This window comes from Leptopilina boulardi, unplaced genomic scaffold, assembly GCF_019393585.1.
Source record: "Leptopilina boulardi isolate dan_hultmark-lab unplaced genomic scaffold, ZJU_Lbou_2.1 LbouV2_353, whole genome shotgun sequence".
Taxonomy (NCBI): Eukaryota; Metazoa; Arthropoda; class Insecta; order Hymenoptera; family Figitidae; genus Leptopilina; species Leptopilina boulardi.
This window is the reverse complement of record NW_026137922.1, coordinates 245,976-264,593: the sequence shown is the minus strand read 5'-3', so window position 1 is coordinate 264,593 and position 18,618 is coordinate 245,976. Positions and strand designations below refer to the sequence as shown.

Sequence of the window (18,618 nt, the reverse complement as noted above, 5' to 3'; positions counted from 1 at the left end):
ATCGGGTTCGCTATAACTTTCAATTAATCTACTCGCGAAAATACGTATTGAGCATTGTAGCTCCTAAACTCTAAAAGTCAAGGGGGGACACACTTTTTTCCGAATTTTCATGTTTTTTGTACTATAACTATATTAAATTTAATGCCAATCGGGTTCGCTATAATTTTCTTTTAATCTACTCGCGAAAATACGCAGGTATACCAAATTTGAGGTATACTAAATTTGAGCATCGTAGCTCCAAAACTTTGAAAGTAAAGGGGAGGACATAGTTTTTTCTGAAGTTTCGAGTTTTTGTATACTATAACTATATTAAATTCAATGCCAATCGGGTTCGCTATAACTTTCAATTAATCTACTCGCGAAAATACGTATTGAGCATTGTAGCTCCTAAACTCTAACAGTCAAGGGGGGACACACTTTTTTCCGAATTTTCATGTTTTTTGTACTATAACTATATTAAATTTAATGCCAATCGGGTTCGCTATAATTTTCTTTTAATCTACTCGCGAAAATACGCAGGTATACCAAATTTGAGGTATACTAAATTTGAGCATCGTAGCTCCAAAACTTTGAAAGTAAAGGGGAGGACATAGTTTTTTCTGAAGTTTCGAGTTTTTGTATACTATAACTATATTAAATTCAATGCCAATCGGGTTCGCTATAACTTTCAATTAATCTACTCGCGAAAATACGTATTGAGCATTGTAGCTCCTAAACTCTAACAGTCAAGGGGGGACACACTTTTTTCCGAATTTTCATGTTTTTTGTACTATAACTATATTAAATTTAATGCCAATCGGGTTCGCTATAATTTTCTTTTAATCTACTCGCGAAAATACGCAGGTATACCAAATTTGAGGTATACTAAATTTGAGCATCGTAGCTCCAAAACTTTAAAAGTAAAGGGGAGGACATAGTTTTTTCTGAAGTTTCGAGTTTTTGTATACTATAACTATATTAAATTCAATGCCCATTGGGTTCGCTATAACTTTCCTTTAATCTACTCGCGAAAATACGTATTGAGCATTGTAGCTCCTAAACTCTAAAAGTCAAGGGGGGACACACTTTTTTCCGAATTTTCATGTTTTTTGTACTATAACTATATTAAATTCAATGCCAATCGGGTTCGCTATAACTTTCCTTTAATCTACTCGCGAAAATACGTATGTATACCAAATTCGAGCCCAATCGGTTAAAGCGGCTAGATTTTAGAGGGGGGTAACAGGATTTTGTGGACGGCAATGAGTGAAAGCATAAGGGTTCCATTTCGGTTGACTGTTGCAAGTTACTGTGCTGACTGGGTAAAGTAGTGAATATCCGCCATACTTATAAAATATTTCTATCAATGTTAATTTGATGAATTTCGTTTGTATGAATGTATTATAAATCGCATGAAAAATTGAAAATTAGGGACCGAATTAGTGCAGAAGACGAATGATGCCGTGCTAAACCGAGACTAGAATACTGTAGAATGAATGTAAAATATAGTTACTAGTAGAGATTTGAGTATAATATTATTTTTCATTATTTTTTCATTTTGCATCTTATATTGTTTTCATCAAGTGTCATTTTCAACTATTACATAATGTTACTCTTATTGTTCCTATTTAATATTTTCTTGTGTTGACTGAGTTTTAAATTAATTATAAGATGAATTATTCCTTATTTTTCTGAACCTGACCTCACTATCTGCACTAATACGGCCCCATTGTTATAATCAAAATGATATTAATGTATATATAATAGACGTAAAATCTTATATAGAAGTGCGAAGTCTCATAACTCAGGGCAGTGAATCACGATTACCAGTATGTACTATACCCTCATGCAGGGTTGCCAGATCGTGCGATCTGGCAACCCTGCACGGGGAAGGTTTTTGAGAATGTTTCAGGCTAGAAAACTTTGGCAAAGGGATAGTCAACACCTTAAAATATTTATTCCCCAGGATTTTAAATCGTTTTTTTATTATTATTTGTTTTAGCGACTAAATTATGTCAGACTACGCAAAAGATAAGTATCATTCAATAGAATGTATATAATTGTTGAAAACTATTATGTAATTGAATTCAAATTACCTTTTTTAATTGCAGTAAGAAAAAACGTTTAATACGAAATAAGTATTTATTAAACCGGTAGCAGAAAGGCATATTTATCCACAGGAAGACTTGTCGCAACTATTGTAAAAATTTAAATCCAAGGACTTGATGTAAAATAAATTGACAGTGGAGTTTGGCAATTTGCTGGAAAGCATAAAAATGTTTACAGCTTATTCAAATATTGCGTAAGAGTATAGGTAAATATCAATAATATTTATATATATATATATATATAGTAGTTAGGATGATAAATAGGTGTCTCCTATTAAATATATCATTATAGTTCTGAAGAGAGTGGGTCGTATCTCGCTACCGACGTATGATCCCAGAACCTTCATATTGCCGGTAAGAAGCTCTACTAATTAAGCTACAGAGAGACCCGATTCCACTCAATTCAGAAACCATGCATTTTTTTCGGTAGTTATTCCTTAAAAACTGTATATATACACCACAAAATCTGACAACAACTATCCTAAAATTAGGTACTTAAGTGTTTCAAATCAAAAAGATATTTGATTCAATTTGTGTTAAATTGGCACATTTAATTCACTACCTATCTTATTATGAGATACTTCAATAAGTATCTCAATAAGTCAAATGTTAATGGCATAATAATTTCTATTTTAGATGCACATTAGAGAGGTAAATCGTCAAACAAAAACCTGACTTCGTACTACTTGTAAAATTAAAATTGATGTATACAGGGTGTTCCAAAAGTATGGAAACTTGCAAATATCTCGAAAAGTACAAATTTTCGTAAAAACTGTTCAAGACAAAAGTTGTTCCAAACAAAAAGATCTACATCTTTGAAACCAAAAAATTAGGCCCGGAGCCCAATGTTGGGCCCTACAATGAAAAAAGTGGTTTTCTATAATGAGACCACTAATTTTCAGTATCAAATTCGTAATCCCCATGAAATTCTGCGTTCAGACATGTGGTATAAGTGCCCAAAATATTGGGTCCAAAATTTTTCTGCTGATACATAAATTTTAAAAAATCGCATCTTGGAGGGATTTTCAGATCACAGGATTAGAAATTTGAAGCTAATTTCCAAATTGAGCATAGAGCCCAATGTGAGGCCCACAGTAAAAAAAATTAGTTGTCTGAAACCCCTTAATTTACAGTATCCAACTGGTAATCCCATGAATTTCTGCGTTTAGACTTGTAGTAAAAATGACAAAAATAATAGGCCCAATATCTGGGATTAGGCCCAACATTTTTCGTTAAATAAAGAAATTTAAAAAATCGCATCATTTGGGGTTTATGGGGGTTACAGGATTAGAAATTGAAAACTACTTTTCAAATTGGGCACAGAGCCCAATGTAAGATTCCGCAGCCCAATGTGCGGCCTACAGTAAAAAAATTAGTTTTCTTCCATTTCGTATAATCGTTATGAAATTCTGTGATTAGACTTGTGGTACAAATTCCAAAAATATTGGTCCCTCATATTGGGTTGCGGAATCTTACATTGGGCATTGGATCCAATTTGAAAATTAGCTTCAAATTTCTAATCCTGTGATCTGAAAATCCCTCCAAGATGCGATTTTTTAAAATTTATGTATCTGTAGAAAAATTTTGGACCCAATATCTTGGATTGGGCCCAATATTTTGGGCACTTATACCACATGTATGAACGCAGAATTTCATGCGGATTACGAATTGGATACTGAAAATTAATGGTCTCATTTAAGAAAACCACTTTTTTCATTGTAGGGCCCAACATTGGGCTTCGGGCCCAATTTTTTTGTTTCAAAGATGTAGATCTTTTTGTTTGGAACAACTTTTGTCTTGAACAGTTTTTACGAAAATTTGTACTTTTCGAGATATTTGCAAGTTTCCATACTTTTGGAACACCCTGTATAGTAAAGTTCCGTAATAAATTTATTTACTATTGTCATTTTCATATTGTCTGAATTATTAGAATTAATAATATATTGTGCCAATTTTACATAGGGAATCATAAAATCATCACATAATGCAAACCTGGATAATAATAATCCAGCCAGCGCCCACATAGCAGGACTTCTTGCTGTGAGGTTACTGAAAGGATATCTGTAGGGTTTGTAAGGTTACTGTGTAAGCCTACAATAAACTTGAGGTCATCTTAAAACTTCCGCCTTACAGTAAGCTTACACAGTAAGGTCGTGGTAAGTTTGCATGATGAGGTTGTGTTAAGCTTACAGGGTAAGGTTGTTGTAAGCTTCCCGTAAGGTTATTGTAAGGTTGATGTAAGGTTGCTGTAAGGTTACCGTAACCACAGATTACGTCCTTCTAACCTATGACCCTAATTTTGGGGTAATGTCAGATTTTTTCTATGACTTTGGCTAAATTTTCAAATTATGTTCGCCTTCACGCCTAATATATATATATATATATATATATATTTATATTTATATTTATTTATAAGAAAATGTACATTTTCTTGTACATGTTCTTAAACAAGTTAATTTAAAAAAATTTTTTTGAAAAAAATTTGAGACTTTAATAATTTAGAATTATTAAAACCTTTTACTTAAGCATGCCAAAAATTATTGCGCAGCTGTAAAGTTCTAAGAAAACTACTGCGCAGCCTTTAAAGTTTTTAATTTTTACTAAACGAAGACGTAAATGAACCTGTGCAAGAAAATGTACATAAATATTAAATATATTTTTGTACACGATCTTGTGCAAGATCTTGTACAAGTTCTAATACAAGAACTTGTTCCAAATTCTGGTGCGGAAATTGTACAAGATCTTACCAGAACAGTTACAAGTTTAGCTGCTGAACATGTACATTTTCTTGTACACGATCTTGTACAGGGATTTTCAATAGGGATATAATTAATTAATTAAATAAGAATAATCAATAAACTAAGATAAGTGTATTTTTACTAATAAAGGGAATTATTTTTTTCAAATTAGGTCATACAAATGACGGGCACTCTTGATGTGATGAAAAGAAGCCCTTTCTTCGGAATTCCACTGCCAACCTTGCAAGTTTCTTCGGAAAATCGGTACCATGAAAAGAAAAGAAAACCCAAAAGCTATTTTTCTCTATTAAAGAAATTTATGAATTATATATTGTAGTATTAGACATATTTGTATAATTTATTTTTATTCATTATATATTATTATTTACTGTTTTAACAAATACTTTATTTTATTTATTATTCTTGCACGGAGAAAAAAAGAATGTTAAACTTACCTTGAGGAGTGTAATACTTGTCAAAATTCTAGTTTTAATTATAGTACAACTCTCTATTGTTTATAAATTATTATCTCCGTAGTGTCGCAATTAAAATATGTAGTTTTACACTCCAGAAAGGTAAAATACAATCTTTTATCGGTTTTATTCAATTTTTTTAAAAATATTTAATTGCAAAAAAATTAATTTAAACATTTAAAATTATTTAATTTGAGTTGTGTCATAATAAATTTTAATAATTTTTAATAATTTTACGAATTTTTAGTCGCTAACAACAAATAACCATAAGAAGCACAAATTTTTAAATGTGGTTAAAACAAATTATTGATTTCATTTATTTTAATTTTTTTTATTTTATTATTTTATTTTTATTTCACAAATTTATTTATTTTAAGATTAAAAATTTAACACTCCAGTTTTCTCCGTATGTTTATTCAGTTTTCTCTTATTCATCAAATAAACAAAATGTTGTATATCTTATAGAAAAAATGTATTGCTCTAGAATGTTTTTGGAAATAAAATAATTTTTTTTCATTTTAAATTCAAAGAACAATACATGTGACGCTCTCTGTAGAAATATATCTTAGAATCAAAACATTTATATATTATTATACATCCGTATATTTTAAATTTTCAAAATATTTTCTAATTTTTATTACAATAGTTCAGTTTCAATTTTCTAACTGTTATTAGTATAAATAAGTGTAATATTATTTATTATAAATATTGATTTCCACAAAAATTGCTTTTAATATATAAAAAACTTTCATCTCTACGATTCCGACGTTGTATTTTGAATCAAAACCTTACCTTAGAAAGTATAATTATACTCAAAGAAAAAAATGCTGGTTTACACGAGCTCTTAGTTCTATTTGCTTAAAAAGTTCAAATCACACTCAAAAAAATCAGTATGATAAAATCCACCACATTAGAGTGTTTAAAAAAAGTAGTTGAAATTATCAGTTTTAGAATCATTTTTACTAAACTTACATACCTAGTTGTACTAAATTTTAGCAGTTAATTTTATTTAGATGGAATTACTAATATTTGTAGTTGAAATAACTAATATATGGTTGAAAGTATAGTTAAGCTGACTGCAAAAGCAAAATCTTAATAGCAACGGATATATTAGAATATTATATGGATGCATAATAATTTTAAAGTACCAAACTCATACTGAATATATCAAATTGATCGAAATTTTTATATCAATTTTATAGTTTTGGTATCAATTTGATACTTTTAAATTAGTGTGTCAGTGGTTAGGTTAGTGTATAGGGTCTTTAGCTAGCGCGGGTCGAACCGGGTTCAATCCCCAGTCCCTCCAAATTTACTTTCAAATATTTCTCCAAAATACTAGAAGTCGAAGAACAAGGAAGACAACAAAATAAGAATAAATAAATAATCAAATTTTTTTTAAATTTTCATTTGTTGTGACTTCCTTTGTAGGATCCTTTAACATAGTTTCCTGTAACATTGCCTAAAGTAGATTCGTACAGTAATGTCGTATGTTTTCTGGAAGCTTCCTTAAATGCATCCAACGTAAGATGTTATAAAGGATCTTATGAGGATTCCTTGTAGATTCGTTTTAAAGGATTACACGTGGGAAACTTTGTACAAATTTTCAATAGGGCTCAAACCTAGTCTCAAAATGAGTAGCGTGCGCTACTCATTTAAATATGAGCCAGGTTGGTGGCGCCACTGTCTATGTCGTTTAGCATTGGCTCATTTTGAGATGTAACAAAAATGAGACTAAGCTTTTTCTGTGTATTCAATAGGGTGTAAGAACATTTTTTTGTAAAATTAATAAATCTTTTGCAATTATAATTACTACTTTCAGTAGTAGCTTTTACTACTTAAAGTGGTTCAATAGGCTTTAAGAACATTTATGTCATGAATTAAAAAATTCATTGCAATAAAAAGTACTACTTTAAGTAGTAGATTTTACTACTAAAAATAGGAAAATAAAATTATTTTTTATTTATAATTGTTTATTATCAGTAGAATTAACTTTTTCATCCCCTCTCCTATACTGACGCTTATTTTATGCTCTAACGATTATGTACCTAATAGAGAAAATTTCTAACCGATGGGAATTGAACCCTCTACCCTAACGCTCGCAATCCGATACCTTAACCACGCACGCTCGCTACGACAGTCTGCAAACTACTCCAAGACTACTTTCTGCTTGTCCAATTGGTAATTTAACTATTTAAGTCGTCATTTTTACTACTTTTGTTAGTTATAAATTTTGAAAAATCTGATTTAAAAAAAATTTGAATATTTTTCAATATTAATATTCTGATTCATACATTGTAAATATATATTTTTTGCATTAAATAACGTTAAAAAATGTTGCAAAACACTTATAATTTAATAATATTCATATTCACCATCACTCAGGATCCAACGAATTCCGCAAAATACTTTCGGCCATATCCACCCCCTCTCGCCAAGGTTTTTTTAAAAAGAAAAGCGAGCAGTACTTTACGCGGCCGAAGACCGTGTTTAGTATTTTGCGTTTACCGCTGCTGTAGACTCCACCCCACAATTTCCGCAAATTATTTTGGGACCATTTTTCTCGAAAAATAATGACTTTTGGTAAAAAATGCATAAAACATAAAATGTGTGTTTTTTGGAGATCTACAACTTTAGTCCAAAACTTTTTTCGAAATTTTTTTATTTCTATGAGATAATCGCAAAAAACCATGATTTTATGGTGTTTTTTTTATGGTTTTTACCATGATAATCAAATTTGCGCCAATTTTCACTGTCATTTCCGTAATCAGCGCATCAAAATATCCAAAATTCTTTATTATTCTCTGAAAACAATAGGTTAGAGCTCAAAACTTAATATTTGGCCTTTTTTTAAATCATTTCCTAAAAAGATATAACAAAAAAATGAGGAGGTTAAAAATTTACTTTGGAGTACCAAAATCAATTATTTTAATCTATACTCCACAATAATTAATGAATAAAAATGAAACTTTGTACTAACTTACAGTTCATCAAGTACTTTAACTTGAGCGGAGAGAAAAAATTATTTAACTTAAAACCTTCGAAAAAACTCGAGTGCGCCAAGCAACCCCTGCGCCAAACAACCCCAGTATCCCCTAATTAAAATTTCTATTTAAAAAAAAGATATTTCAAAAAATACAAAAAACGATTTTTTTCAAAAATCCAAAAAAATGATTTAATCTATAGATTTTAGTAAAATATGAACTTTATATAAGTTAATCGATTCATTTTAATGCAAAAAATAAATTTTTTTACCAAACAAAATTAAATATACAAAGAAAAAAATATTTTGAAAAAAAAAAATTTTCCAATTTTGAAAAAATTGGAAAAAAATGTTGTAAATATATTCGAAAATCTTTGTGTCAGATTTTAAGCATTAACGATTACAATGAGCATATAAAATTTCAGGACAATCCATTAAAACGTTTCTGAAATAATTTGCACACAATATTTTGTGACATACACACACACACACACACATATATATACATCTGGACATTTGTTCAGAACTTCACACGGAGAAAAAAAGTTAGCCATATTAGCTAAAATTTAGCTATTTTAGCTAACCCTATTTGTTATTATATGGACAGCAATTTTCGTTAGCTAATACAGCTAAAAATTAGCTACTATGGCTAAAATAGTTTACTGTAACAGCTAAATATTAGCTACTGTAGCTAAAAATTAGCTATCCATATAATAGCAAACTCATTTTTCTCCGTGCATATACATATATCAATTCTAGATAAAAATGAGTCCATATAATCCAATTTTAAAAAATTAAAAATCGTCACGAATGCAAAGCTTCTTCATGAGGAAGCAAAATAAGAAAATTTTATCTTAAGGAATTCAAATTTATACATTTTTACATATTTTGATGTGTAGATTACCAAAAAAATATAGTGAGTACGATTGGAGTTGATTATCATACCATTTTCAAGGAAAAACGGATAATTTTCGATCTATTTGTCTATTTATGTGTTTTCATGCTCACATTACAAGAAAAGTTAAGCAAAATTAGAATTTTTCCAACAGCCTTTACACTTTAACCCCTTCAAATTTTAAGTATAAGAGTACGAAACCCTCGGCTTTAATGCGAGTGTAACTCTCACTTGTCCGATTTTTTTTACTTTTTTTTATTTTTACACAAATGAAAATATTAAGAAAATTTTGTAATAAATGTTAGATTTGTTCTGATGATCTTTTTTTTTAGATAATATTTTTTTAAAAATTTTTTACTTTTTTTTTATTTTTTAAAATAAAATGTATTTTATTTTGCTTAATATCTGTTTCAATAATTTCCAACTAACTGTTTTATTACACCTTCTTAAAACAATAATTATAAAAAAATTATACATATAATTTAAAATGACACCATGCACTTTTATATTATTTTAACTTTATTAACTTTCTTATTTCGCACAATGCCCACATAGCACAGTATTTTGCTGTAAGGCTGTGGTAAGGGTTAATCGTATGGCTTGTAAGGTTACGCGATAGAGCTGTGGTAGACTTAAGGTGAACTCAAAAGTTCCGCCCAGATGGTAAGCTTACAAGTAAAGGTTGAGGTAAGCTTACATGTAAAGGTTAAGGTAAGGTTACATGTAAAGGTTGAGGTAAGCTTACATGTAAAGGTTGTGGTAAGGTTACATGTAAAGGTTGAGGTAAGCTTATGAGTAAAGGCTGTGGTAAGGTTATTATTAAGTTGTAAGGTTGAGGTAAGGTTGTGGTAAGCTTACAAAGTAAGGCAAGTTATATTCAAATAATAATATTAATAATAAATAAATATTCAATAAAAAATTTTTTTTTGCCTTATTCTATTTTGGGAACCTATCATTTCGCAGAAAGTTTTGAAAACAAATTTGGGAGGAGTAGGATTCGAACCCGGGACCGAAGTATATACCTAACAACCTAACCAACTGAGCTAAACGGGGAACTGATAATGAGAAAAGTATTCTCACTTTTAAAGTGGAACCAAGAAGATAATCAACTCCTTAAAAGCAAGATTAATATTCACATTGTCAGTTCCCCGTTTAGCTCAGTTGGTTAGGTTGTTAGGTATATACTTCGGTCCCGGGTTCGAATCCTACTCCTCCCAAATTTGTTTTCAAAACTTTCTGCGAAATGATAGGTTCCCAAAATAGAATAAGGCAAAAAAAATTTTTTTTATTGAATATTTATTTATTATTAATATTATTATTTGAATATAACTTGCCTTACTTTGTAAGCTTACCACAACCTTACCTCAACCTTACAACTTAATAATAACCTTACCACAGCCTTTACTCATAAGCTTACCTCAACCTTTACATGTAACCTTACCACAACCTTTACATGTAAGCTTACCTCAACCTTTACATGTAACCTTACCTTAACCTTTACATGTAAGCTTACCTCAACCTTTACTTGTAAGCTTACCATCTGGGCGGAACTTTTGAGTTCACCTTAAGTCTACCACAGCTCTATCGCGTAACCTTACAAGCCATACGATTAACCCTTACCACAGCCTTACAGCGAAATACTGTGCTATGTGGGTGTATTATAATAATTAATACATCTTTTACCTTACTAAAAGATCCTAGTGCCCAAAACACTTTTCATTTCGAAAAATAAAAAAAACAAAAAAAAGTAAAAAATTTTTTTAACAGATTACATAAACAAAAAACTCATTATACAAAAAAATATAAAAGATATAAATTTGTTTATAAAAAAACGATGTTGCTTCTAAACAAATTCAAAATTTTTTTTTTCGGTAACATATTTTGAAACTTGATGAAAATATGAAACTTTCCTAAATTCAATACTTTTTGACTTGGACGTCATTGAAATTATAGCTGTATTTTTAAAAAAAGTTCCAAAAAATCAGATTTTTCAAAATTCATAACATAAAAGTTTCAGCACCTTATAAAAAAATACATTTACCCCTGTGGGCAAAAAACCATGTTCGTTCTAAAAACGCTTTTAGAACGTTTCATGTCCACCAAATAATGTTCTGGAACATTATTTGAACATCCATGTTCTTAAAATGTTCCAGAACATTATTTGGCGGACATGAAACGTTCTAAAAACGTTTTTAGAACGAACATGGTTTTTTGCCCACAGGGACCTTTTTTCTATAAAGATCGAAAAAAAATATTTGCCGAATTTAAAATATCATGGTAAATTTCACGTGGAAATATATAAAATATGGGCGATTCCACGTGAGATTTACCTATGACCTTTTAAATTCGTCTGAATATATTTTTTTCTTATTCTTTGTAAAAAAAGGTTTACGTATTTTTTTATTTTTTTAATAAGTGCTCAAATTTTTGAGTTATGAATAAAAGTTAACGAAAAAAAAATTTGAATTTGTTTATAAAAAACAGCAATGTTTTATAAACAAATTAAATTTTTTTAAATTTAGGCGCGATTTTTTTAAATTTTTTTTTATTTTTACACACATGAAAATAAGAAAAAAATTTTCCAATAAGTTTTAGAGTGGGCCTGATGATCCTTTTGTTTATAAAATTTGTTTTAAAAAAAAATTTACTTTTTTTTCGTTTTTTTTATTTTTTAAAATAAAATGTATTTCAATTTGCCTTTCTATGAGTTTACTAGTAGAACATAGTGTCAAAAACACTTTTCATTTTGAAAAAGAAAAAAAAATGAAAAAAAGGAAAATTTTTTTTTAAACAAATGATATAAACAAGAGGATCATCAGGCCCACTCCAAAACTTATTGCAAAATTTTCTTCTTATTTTCATGTGTGTAAAAATAAATAAAAAAATTTAAAATCGCGCCTAAATTTAAAAAAATTTAATTTGTTTATTAAAAATTGCTGTTTTTTATAAACAAATTCAAAATTTTTTTTGTTAACATATTTATAAAGTCGATAAAAAACTGAAACTTTTTTGTATCTTGATCATAATTTCTAAATTCAATACTTTTAGAGTTATATGTCATTGAAATTAGGTGGTATTTCAAAAAAAATTGAAAACATCAGATTTTTAAAAATTCACAACTTGAAAATTTGAGCACTTATAAAAAAATAAAAAAATACGTATAAACATTTTTTTTCTACAAAGAATAAGAAAAAAATATATTTAGACGAATTTAAAAGGTCATAGGCAAATCTCACATGGAATCGCCCATATATAATTAATTATAACAAATAAATATTTTGAGTATTTATTGGTTCATGCTCATGAATGATTTCTTTTGCATTGGATCTAAATAATCTGAAAATGTTTCAAAGAAATCGCTTGGTGCGACATCTGGTGGTTGATGCGCAATCAAATTCTCATGATAACTCGTTCACTTCAACTGTTTGAGGACTGCGACTGCCGGTAAAGTCGCTTAATATTTCACAAACTTTATACTTTAATTAATAATTAAGCAATAATCTGCTTAACTAAAATTATTTTTTAAATCTTCAATCACAACTTTTTTGAAAACAAATAAGTTTTCAAATAATTATATACGAACATTTAAAAACTAATCAAATATTACTTACTGTTCAATTCGCCAGGTATGTATCGTCCGCTTTAAAAATTAATTATTAATTCATTTCAGGTCAATTTATCTCAAAAATTTTACTAATCTATTCTTAAAACATTAATTTATCATAATCAATTCATTTTTTTACTTAAATAATTATTCTGCATTGTTTTTTAGCAAAATTTTATTACAGTTCTTTAAGAGGGTTTTCAGAGGGTTTTCAGAGGTACCAGCTTGGACTCCTCAAAATCCCCTCGATCCGCTAGGGAAGTTATAAGTCTCTAACTTCTTTCTAACTTTAAATATCTTCCTTTAAAATCAGCATCAAATTTTCACTTCTCGAACGTCTGGCGTAGCGACAATTTCTGCCCGTAATGTAAATGAAATAACTTCTCAAATTACTAAAATTTGTTTATTTTTATTAACACAAATGGGGAAATAAAAAAATGGAGACTTACCAAAATAATGTTAAGTTATTATATTCGGCAATTTCTAAATGATGTTGAATTCCGGTAATTAGAATTGTTAATCAAGATTTTTTTAGCACCGTGATTCGTATGTCATTACACATGGTTATAAAATTTAAAAAAATCAGAATTTCATTGTCACAAATTTTTCACTGTATTAGGTTGTATGCACTGTCCAAGTCACTTATCTGAATTATTTGTTGTCCAGAAAGCACTTTTCGTTTAAGGGGGGGTTTTGTTAATTCGTTGTAAAGAAGGCACTTTTTTAATAGTTTTTTCCGGTGATATAAAGTGTGTTACTTTATTAACTTAATTTCCACATATTAATAAAATATTTAAAGTATATTTTCCTGAATTCTCATCGAAAAATATTGCAAATTGAACGAATGGCAGTAAATCTCTTCAGGCGCCTCGTAGAAAAATGGATTTGCGGTGTTGAACGTAACTCGCAACAGAATCATCTAAATAAAAAAAAATTTTTGAAGATATTTTTTGAGGTAACTAAGAGAGGGTTTCTTTTTTTATTTTTCGCAGCACTTAAAACCCAAAAACTCGATTTTCGCTGAAAAAATCGATCTATTTTTTACTGTATAATAAATAATTCTTAAAGAAAAAAGAGCTCTCATAGTTACCTAGGGAATTTAGTCAAGAAGAGCTGTGCCAAATTTCAGAACGATTGGTTTAGTAGATTTTGAGATATCGTGAACACGGACTTCAAAAATGTCATTTCGAGAAAAACGCAATTTTAAATTTTGACAATTTTTGAAATCTGACTGCAGATTCGTAGTCAGCGACCCCGAAACTTATACATACACATTAACCAAATTAGAAAACATTCAGAAATGTCCGCAAAAGTTTAAACACAAACTAAATTCAAAATATACGAAAACACAGTCCGCAGAGCAACCGACACTTGAATGCTCAAATGCTCATAACTTAGTCAATTTTGCTCCGATCGGCTTGAAATTTTTACACAATATACTTGAAATATTATACATTCATTTAAAAAAATAAAAAAAATTCAATACCATACCCTCCCCTTAAACAATGTAAGTGACACGAAGAGGAACAATTTCCTTACAAAATTTTTTCTTATTGTATGAACATTATTTGACATACAAAGCTTAAATATTTTCTGTACATGTGTTTTTATACCAAATAAGTTTGCTTCGTTTACAGAACCGTTGTTTTTTGTGCTAGTATAACTGGCACTTATCCGATTTATTTTTATTAAAAAAAGCGTAATTTTATTGATTTTCAAAACTGTCATGCCAGATCGGTTGTCACATTAAATTTGCCATTTTGAATTTTTAAAATATGATGGCATATTCGTAATCAGCAATCCTAAAAGCCCTTAAGTAGTATACCTATGTCAGTAATGGCTCATAGTTCCGTCGGCTGCCGCGAGATGGCGCCACTGTCGCTTACCATGGGTCGGTAATACCTTCGGTCGGTAATACCCTTAGTCGGTAAGGTAGATCCCTGACATGAATTCTCCTCGGTTGGTAAGGTAGGGATCTGTTTTACCGACCAAGTAGGGTACCCATCCCCGAGGACAACTCTTCCCTAGGGACTTTTAATTAATTTATTATGAAGTATTTTCAAATGTATTTGAATTTTCGCGCTAAAATGTCAGTAATTTGGACATACCCATCTCTGTAGACTTTAAAATTAATTGTTGTCTTCTTACATATTTCGTTACACATCTAATATTCTTATTGGCGATTCAAACAGCTACACTAGCGCCACAGTTGAACTAACTTAGGCGTGACTCGCTCTGTAGCACTCCATGTGTTTTAAATTATTTTTTTTTATTTAACGCTTAAAAATTATTTTACAAACGCAATAAAAATATCAGAATAATTAAATAATTTGAAATAAACTGTCACAACAGAGACTGCTTTAGAGCGAGTCACGCCTAAGTTAGTTCAACTGTGGCGCTAGTGTAGCTGTTTGAATCGCCAATATCTGTAATTATTATTTGTATTTAATATTTAGTTAATTTAAATCAATATTTTTAATTACAATCATTATTATAAGTGTTTGTGCTAAATATTTTTTTTTATATAAAATAAGTAAAATAATTAAATACAATAAATATATAAAACAAATAAAAACATAAAATAAATAAAAAAAATAAATCGGGGTTCCATTGAACCCGTTGTATATACGGCCTTAAGTGGTGGTGTGTGAGTGGGGATCTAGTCTACGTTATATAAACGAGACTAAAAACCCGGCAGAACACTTCTTCTTCAACCACTGGGATGAGGCCGAGCAGCAAGATGGAGCATCTAACTGACAAAGGCTAAGCGAGGCAGATACCATCACCCTTATATCCGACGATGACGAGAAATCAGAAATGCCAGCGAGTCAAAACATGAGTCCTACATGGTACGATCTAAATAACTACCTGGAACACGAAAACACGATTTCAGTTTGAACAAGTGGAAACTAATTTAATTCTTCCGATTGAATATTCACCGATCCGTCCATCGACACCAGAAGCAGTAGTCTCTGATTTTGATCAAGAGAGTCATCATTCCTATCAAGTAAGACGACATCGACGACACCGACGACGATGTTGCCATTGCCATTGTCACAAGCGTAATCGTCGAAATCATCGAAGAAGTGACCGACAAAACCGCCAAGATTAAAATACATTTTCTTTTTTAAAAAAAATTTCTTTTTCGAATACTAAAAACTATTTTTTAAGAAGAGTAAACTGTTTGATTTCACATTCAAATAAAAATCGTAATTTTCACATGCTTTTGATTTATTTTTCAAAAAATGCTAAAAATTTAAATTTGGACATGATTTATTGGAAAACAAACTGTAAAACAAAACGAAAACGTAGATTCTCTCTTCTGCTATAGTCATGCAATTTGTAATCAAGACATTCATCAGGTTTTACCAAGTTGGTTTACTTTATCTCCTCTGTGTCGCTGTACTCGAACAATCTGTGAACATCGATACTATTCAGAGTGTTTCTGTTTCTCTCTTTTTTGCATTGATTGACGCTTTATTCTTGTTTCACCGTTGGTTGTTATGGAGACTGACAAAATTGGTATCTCTGTTACTCTTCGTTTGTTACCATAATAATCGAGACATCGAGTTGTGATTGAACCTTTACTCTTTAGGGTGAAATCACATGGTTGCATCTTTAATAATTGTCAGACTTTGGAAACACGCTTATAAGTTTTTTAGAGTCTCAAACGAACTGTCAAAGTTGAATGTTTAGGATGTAAGTAAAGTTTTTAAATGAAATTGTGTTTAATAAAGGAAAAATAGTAACGATGAATTCAACTATAAACAAAGAAGAAGAAATTGAATACTTTTTTACGTACAAATCAGAATTTCAAAGAAATTTATGTCGACAAGATCCTCGAGTAAAAAAGCGTGAACCAGTGATTTTAAAAGTTCTGCATTATGAGACTGTAACAATCGACAGAGAAACAGTTTCAAAAAATTATATATGGGACGAAGCGGTAAGTTAAGAGATTTATATATGAAATTATATAAAAACGTGTTGAATGTAGAGGTTAGGTTGTTTTGCTCAAGATTATCTGTTTTAAATTCAAGAGATTTATCTCTTTCAGTGGTTCTAACACAAACTGCTCTTGTTTTACAGATTCGTAAACGTGAGCAGTTAAGAGAAATAATTAGGCACTATGAGATCACTCTTATAAAAATTGAAGATTAAATCAATCAAAACGAAATAGATCAATACTTAATACAAGTAAGTAACAAATAGTATTAAATGTAAAATAATTTTAATAGTTAAATGAATAAAAGTATTGTTAGTAATATTTTATAGTTGGTACTAGCAATGAATTATTATTGTGTTGTAAAAAAGTATTAAAATACGATTTTTGATAAGATTTGAATGACAATTAAAACAATATTATTTATTTTCTTTAATTTTGTTCCAGAATGTCAACAGTGATAGTTTTTCACATTCAGAACAAGGTATACCATTTCCACCTAAAGTAGTAATAAGAAAAGTATCATCACAGATTCAGGAATATGAAAGTGCTCTCAAAAAAATTCAACATCTAATTGATCTTAACGAAAAAGCTCAACTCTCAAAACAGGTAAAAAAGAAAATTTAATAATTGTAATAGTTGAATAAGTAAAATAATAATTATTATTATGTAGTTTATGTTAGTTAAAAATAAATAAAATAGGGTCTATTTCAAATTTTATTGGCAATTAAAACAATATTATTAATATTTTTCATTTTTTTTTAATTTTGTTCCGTAGAGGGCTCACATCGATAATTCTTTGATAACACAACAAGTGTCAGTTCTACCATTGATAGTTGGTGATATAGCCTTACAATCTAAAGCAGTATATATGACTAAAGCAACTCTACTTAATAACGGCCTATTACCGAGTGTCAACAACAGTGGTTCAACACAACAAGTAACAGTTAAACCATTGATATCAGAACCAGTTGTAGCAACAGGAGCACAACAACCTGGCAGCAAGCTGTTATCAAGCACAGTTGAACCACCAGGTCAACTTCTGAAACCACCTTCACCAACATTAGAATCATTCATAACTCGAAAAAAGATTATCTCGAAAATTACAACATCAAAAAAAACAAAGACAGATATAAAACAGCTAGATAAAAAAGGTGGAACATTAGAAGACCAAAACCAACCTCCAAACGAAGATGTGTCGAAAAAAACAACGATATTATTTCAGACCGCACCAGCAATTCATAAAATAAAACGAAGAAATTTAAATACGAAAATGAATGAAAATCAGAATACTCAGAAAAAAAATTATTCTCAATGGCGTTAAAAAATGCACAAACGTTGTCAAAACAATTAAAAATAAAATCAATTTCAAAAGCTCAGATTCCAAGGTCAGCAAAATCAACAGCTGAAAAACGTCAAGCAGGAAAATTGGCTACCGAAACACAAGACGGATACCAACCTCAGGAATTAAATTCAATTTCCTTGGAAGAGCAACTATTTTTATCTTCCTCCTCTGATGATGATAAAGTTTCAGAGAAACCCAAAATTGTGGAATCAAGAAAGCAATCATTATCATCTGAAAAGGAAGTAAAGCAATCTCAAAAAAGAGCTCCATTGCTTTCATCTTCTTATAACCAGGAAATATCAAACGAAAACTGTATCCCATCTTTACCACAGCAATCACCGCTAAATTTTGTACAGTTATTACAACCACCACCGCCGCCGCCATTACCACGCTTAACATGTGGGGAAGAAGAGATTGATAATTATAAGCTATTAGCATCTGAAAATAAAGTAAAGCAATTTAAAAAAAGGAAATTATCATTGTCTTCTTCCGATGGTGATGAAATATCAAACGGAAACTATATCACATCTTTACCACAGCAATCACCGCTAAA

At 29.9% G+C, this 18,618-nt stretch overlaps 1 protein-coding gene and 1 long non-coding RNA gene across 2 annotated transcripts in view; both read left to right on the top strand.

The window, feature by feature from the left end:
• The window catches only part of LOC127286354 (MFS-type transporter SLC18B1-like), a 255,832-nt gene that overhangs the window by 107,440 nt on the left and 129,774 nt on the right, over positions 1-18,618 (top strand). The window lies entirely within an intron of this gene.
• LOC127286357 (uncharacterized) lies at positions 91-5,226 on the top strand. Its single transcript, XR_007843728.1, has 2 exons — positions 91-2,293; positions 4,998-5,226. It is a non-coding gene; the product is annotated as an uncharacterized LOC127286357 (long non-coding RNA).